The sequence below is a fragment of the Mesoplodon mirus genome (genome assembly GCF_964341445.2).
Source record: "Mesoplodon mirus genome assembly, chromosome: 7".
Lineage (NCBI taxonomy): Eukaryota > Metazoa > Chordata > Mammalia > Artiodactyla > Ziphiidae > Mesoplodon > Mesoplodon mirus.
In genome coordinates, this window is record NC_138983.1 from 127675937 (window position 1) to 127682519 (window position 6583).

Sequence of the window (6583 nt, forward strand, 5' to 3'; positions counted from 1 at the left end):
CAGAGCTTCCCAAAGCCGCTTGCTAACAACATCGGAATGAGGCAGTGAGACAGCTGACCTTGAAGGGTAAAGTGGGCTGAGAGAGGGGCCCTGTCATCTACACTTTCCAAGCCGCACGCCCAGCTGCTGGGGCACTGCCTACACACAAGTGTCAATTCCTAGGTTGAGGAATGTCCCGGCCAAAGTAGAGGATACAGGTGGAGTGGAAGGTCAGGGTGAGGGATATCTGTGCACTCATAGTCCAGGAGTTGTTTACTCCTCTCAGGCCCACTCCCTTCCAGCCTGCCACTAGCACCTCTGCCTCTCAGGGGCTGGCACCCACCCCACTGACCCACCACTTTAGTGCCTAATATGCCTTGGCAGGGGGTCATCCAAGGGGCAGTGGGTCCCTCTCAGTCTCTCTAGGTCCCAGTAGTTACCCAAGGGCTGGGAGGCGGTGAAGAGGTAAGATAAAGACACTGGGGATTAGAGCCAGAATCCTGCCTGGAGGAGAAGACGTGGGTGGGCTTAGGGCAGTGTCTCTATAGGGCGCTCCTTAATTTGGGGTTGGGAGGGGGTGGGCATCTCTACACTTCCAAGAAAAGGCAAAGATATGGGCCCCTGGGCAGTATTGGAACCCTTAAATTCTCTTTTCCAACCACCTCCCTTCCAGGCACTCTCCTGGTACCCACCCCAGGGGAGAGCCCCAGGCTCCCTCCCTCTCCTCTAGGGCTTCGTTGTTCCTCCTCCTGGCCTCTGAGCCCTTGGTCTTGTCCATAGCACCTACCAGGCCCGGGGGGGTGGCCTCTCACATGCTCCCCCAGACAGACAGGGCTCCTTCAAACAGACAGTCCAGGGCCCTCTGGACAACGGCCCTGTGAAGTTCGGACATCAAAGGGGCAGTTACTGACCTGTGTCTGGGGACACTGGACAGGATCTGGGGGCTTCTCCTTCCCCAGCAGGGCAGGGAGTGCAGTGGCCAGCCCAGAGGCAGGGCTCCGACTCGGGCCGGGTAATCCGGAGCTCAGGTTACCGACTCCGATATATATAGTATCTTATCTGACCTCACGGAGATGGCTAGCTCCACTCGCTGGCATTCCAAGCCCCGGGGAGAATTAAAGGGGCAGTGGCAGGCCCTCCCCTCGAGGTGGGCCAGTGCCAGGCAAGGAGATCCTACGAGACTGTTTGAAAGGAGGCGTTTTGAAATGGAACAGAAGGAGGATTCAAGAGGAAACAACTGGAAGGAGGGTAGAGGGAGGCAGGTGGGATTAGGCAAAAATATGGAGAAAGAGGTGTCCGTCCCTGAACTGGAGAAGAGCAGGAAGCCTCAGTCCACCTCCTTTAGTTTTGAAATGGAGGAGACCTAGAGGCAGACAGCAGCTCGCTCAAGGGCACACAGGTAGGCAGAGGCAGGAGGGACCCCTCTCAGGTTCCCAGTCCAAACTCTTTTATAGTGGACTTCCAGGCCTGGGCTTGTATTCCGGGGCTTTCCCTTTTATTGGCTCTGAGACAGTGGGCAAGTCACTTAGGCTGTCTGGACCTTATTTAGTCTGTAAAGCAAGAGCAATAATAATGCTATACCTCACAGGTGTGAGGGTTAAATAATATTTGTAAATTTCCTGGCACATAGTAAGAGTTCAATAAATGATCATTATTACTATATTGAATACTTCCACTCATTATTATAATTAGTGGTAGTATCTGTAGTAGTACCTCCCAGGTGAAGCTTGCTAGGGAGAAAAGGGCCTCCAGGCCCCCCCTGCGGGAGTACTCTGTTCTAATGCCAGAGAACAGCGCCATGGTTTTCTGAGCTGGTCCATGTCCCATAACTGGCAAGGCAAAGGAGGCTTGCCCTATTCCCAGATGTCCAGTCCACCCATCAGAGAAGGGCCAGGCCCACTTGGGCTCCTTCCTCCTCCACCGAGAAAAATACAGCAAGTGCAGATTCCCCCAGGCTACCAGGAGCAAGGCTGGCTGCTCTGGTGTGTCCGCTCTACCTGTAGGAGTGCTCAGGATCCCGAGCCTACGGAGCGGGGCTGACTGGGCAGGGCACAGAAGGAAGCTGCTGGATTCTTAACCTCTTGGGCCTTGGTGCTCTTGTCTGCTCCCAGTCTGTTTCTCCTGTTTCTCGATGGCTCTCCCTGAGGACTGGGAGTACCCGGGATGGTGCCTCCACCCTGTCTCAGCAGAGGCTACTGACTCAGCTCAGGTCACGATGATGCACTTCAGAGGACGCCCTCGTACCCGGCCCTCATTCCAGTCCTCGTTCCGACTCCAGTTTGGCATCATTTACAGCATCACAGGAGTGGTGGCTGCTCCAACCCCAGCCCAACCAGCTCTCCTTTCCTCCACTTTATGCGTCCCCGACTTGGGGACCTTCTCATGCCTGTGCCTGAGGAGGTGAGCATCAGCAGGATCCAGCTCAGGCCCATTCTAAGAGCAGCCAGATGAGCAGGTAGATGCTCACACCTTAGCTAGAATGGGTTGGCCAGAGCTTCCTTAGACTGTTAAGTATAAGTTACTTGCCTTGGAGCACCGCGTGCCTGCTGCTGGTTTGGGATTGGTGAGAATTTCAAAGATGCCTCTTTCTGGTTTGGGATTGGTGGAAAATCTCCTCTTCCACTTGACTGCTACCCTCCCCCCACCCCACCCTCTTTGGCAAACCGACCAGAGACAGCCCCCAGGAGCTTTGAGAGGAGGGAGTAAATGAGCTGCCACGCACACGTGGGGAGGGCGTTGTCAGGGTCCAGGCGTCACTCTCAGCCACATCCCACACAGGCCTCAGAGACCTGGTCCTGCCCAAGCACCGTTTCCTTAGAACACACTGATCAGTACACAGATGGCTCTTCCCGGCACCCTAGGCTGTCAGCTGGCAGGCCCCCGCCCCCCCATACAACTGGTACCCACAGCTGGAGATCCTCAGCGCAGCTGGCGCTCGCCCTACATTTCTAGTGCCCATTCTGCCCAGGCTGTCGTTGACACCTCACTTTCTGAGCCTCAAAAGGCACTGCCCTCTGCATCCCCCCTCCTCAGCCTCAGACAGGTGGCACGTACCTGCCTCTTCTCCGAAGACGGACGAGTCAAGCCGGGCACAAGCATGGAGCTGCGGGTGAGTCCCAGCTGGTACTGGAGCAGCGCAATGAGCAGCAGCTGACGCAGAGGGCTCCCTGGCCTCGGCTCCTGCCCGCCTCTCCCGCACCTCCGCAGGGGGCCCAGAGAGGACCTCCCTGGGAAATTGGCGCCACCCAGCGGGCAGCTGCCTCATTGCGCCGGGGCAGGCAAAGCGACAGCCCGCGTCTCGCGTCACCGAGACGCGTCACTGCGATTGGCCTGTTCCTATTGTGGCGTCATTAGAGCCCCGCCCGGCCAGGATCTCTCAGGCGCCCGATGTATGCAGAGAACCACGTGGAGGAAAGGCACGCGAGTTTGCAGGGGGTGGAGCACCTGAATATGACACGACGGGACAGCTGGAAGGTATTGGGAAAGAGGAAGGGTCATGCGGAGAAGGCTCAGGAGTTGAACCCCAGGGCGTATGGATCAGCTTTCAGTTTTTAGGGAAGGCTAAATGTTCCCGCTCCTTCCCACCGGGCTGGGAGAGGGCCAGTTCTTCCGCCTCTTCTCTTTTTCGCTGCTTTTTCTCTACTCTCTGCTCATTTTACTCGCACGAGACCGGTGACTGATGGTGCCTCCCTGAGTGGGTAAACGGTGGCACTGAGTCAGTGGAAGAGATTCTCTTTTGTCTTTCAAGAAAAAGCTGAAAGGAAACTTGAATTTTTGCGGTTCCCATTCTTCGTGTATAACCTTTCCCCCATCCTCCACGGTGGTGAAGAAAACCGCACAGCCAGGTAGACTGGTGCCAAGGCAAGTCCAGGTTTTCAATTTCACCTGGACCATCAGTCCTTCCAGGTGTCCTTAGCTCCTTCTCTTCTCTTTGGCTGGTATTTCTGTCCATCACCACCCTCCTCAAGTCCCTCAAGTCTTCTATTTCCTAGAGAAACTAGAGGCAATCAGGAGGGAAGCACTTAAAGTTCTGTGTACAAACATAGCCGAATCCATTCTTACCTCTGCTCCAGAAGCAGTGAAAGAGGTGTCCCTCTTTCTTGTCCAAGACAAATCCCTTCTGGATCTCAACTCTTTTGTTTCCTTAATGTTACCCAAAAACTGGGTTCGCCTCTTGGTGGGTGTTGAGCCAAAAGACACAACCAGGCCAAAGATCAGGAGAAGGAAGAATGTTTTACTTGCAGCAAGTACGGAGAATACAAGGGATCTTCCCCAAAGCAGTGTCTCCCTGAACAGCAAAACTGGGGAAGTTTTAAGCTAAGAGTGCTTGCATATTCGTGACGGGGCTTGAGCGGAATTCAGCATAGAATTGGGTCAAAGTTGGGCTTCCCTGGTGGCGCAGTGGTTAAGAATCCGCCTGCCAATGCAGGGGACACGGGTTCGAGCCCTGGTCCGGGAAGATCCCACATGCTGCGGAGCAACTAAGCCCGTGCCACAACTACTGAGCCTGTGCTCTAGAGCCTGTGAGCCACAACTGCTGAGCCCGTGTGCTGCAACTACTGAAGCCCGTGTGCCTAGAGCCCATGCTCTGCAACAAGAGAAGCCACCACAATGAGAAGCCCGCGCACCGCAACGAAGAGTAGCCCCCGCTCGCTGCAACTAGAGAAAGCCCGCAAGCAGCAACAAAGACCCAATGCAGCCAAAAATAAATAAATAAAATTTAAAAAAGAATTGGGTCAAAGTTTAACAGAGAGCTTTAGTTGATTGAAATTAGAGTGTCAGAAAAAGTCAACATCATTCCTTAGATTCATACCAGTCTAGGGTCTCAGCAGATAGTTACCATCCTCCACCTGGTTGGGGGCCTTAGTTCCAGCCCAACTCAAAGATTTGCATCAGATTGTTATGTATATCCCTTGAGGAGGAACTAGGACTCTGTTTTATTAAACTATTGTTCACTATTGCTTACTGGACTATTGTTTCTTTTTTTTTCCCCCATGTCCTCAAGTCATTCTCTATGTCTGCATCTTTATTCCTGCCCTGCCACTAGGTTCATCAGTACCATTTTTTTTAGATTCCATATATATGCGTTAACATATGGTATTTGTTTTTCTCTTTCTGACTTACTTCACTCTGTATGACAGACTCTAGGTCCATCCACCTCACTACAAATAACTCAGTTTCGTTCCTTTTTATGGCTGAGCAATATTCCATTGTATATATGTGCCACATCTTCTTTATCCATTTATCTGTTGATGGACATTTAGGTTGCTTCCATATCCTGGCTATTGTAAATAGGGCTGCTATGAACATTTTGGTACATGACTCTTTTTGAATTATGGTTTTCTCAGGGTATATGCCCAGTAGTGGGATTGCTGGGTCATATGGTAGTTCTACTTTTAGTTTTTTAAGGAACCTCCATACTGGTCTCCATAGTGGCTGTACCAATTCACATTCCCACCAACAGTGCAGGAGGGTTCCCTTTTCTCCACACCCTCTCCAGCATTTATTGTTTCTAGATTTTTTTGTGATGGCCATTCTGACCGGTGTGAGGTGATACCTCATTGTGGTTTTGATTTGCATTTCTCTAATGGTTAGTGATGTTGAGCATCTTTTCATGTGTTGTTGGCAATCTGTATGTCTTCTTTGGAGAAATGTCTTTTGGGTCTTCCACCCATTTTTGGATTGGGTTGTTTGGTTTTTTTGATATTGAGCTGCATGAGCTGCTCATATATTTTGGAGATTAATCCTTTGTCAGTTGCTTTGTTTGCAAATGTTTTCTCCCATTCTGAGGGTTGTCTTTTCGTCTTGTTTATGGTTTCCTTTGCTGTGCAAAAGCTTTGAAGTTTCATTAGGTCCCATTTGTTTATTTTAGTTTTTATTTCCATTTCTCTTGGAGGTGGGTCAAAAAGGATGTTGCTGTGATTTATGTCATAGAGTGTTCTGCCTATGTTTTCCTCTAAGAGTTTTATAGTGTCTGGCCTTACATTTAGGTCTTTAATCCATTTTAAGTTTATTTTTGTGTATGGTGTTAGGGAGTGTTCTAATTTCATTCTTTTACATGTAGCTGTCCAGTTTTCCCAGCACCACTTATTGAAGAGGCTGTCTTTTCTCCATTGTATATTCTTGCCTCCTTTGTCAAAGATAAGGTGACCATATGTGTATGGGTTTATCTCTGGGCTTTCTGTCCTGTTCCATTGATCCATATTTCTGTTTTTGTGCCAGTTACCATACTGTCTTGATTACTGTAGCTTTGTAGTATAGTCTGAAGTCAGGGAGCCTGATTCCTCCAGCTCCATTTTTCTCTCTCAAGGTTGCTTTGGCTATTCGGAGTCTTTTGTGTTTCCATACAAATTGTAAAATTTCTTGTTCTAGTTCTGTGAAAAATGCCATTGGTAATTTGATAGGCATTGCATTGAATCTGTAGATTGCTTTGGGTAGTATAGTCATTTTCACAATGTTGATTCTTCCCATCCAAGAACATGGTATATCTCTCCATCTGTTTGTGTCATCTTTGATTTCTTTCATCAGTGTCTTATAGTTTTCTGCATACAGGTCTTTTGCCTCCTTAGGTAGGTTTATTCCTAGGTATTTTATTCTTTTTGTT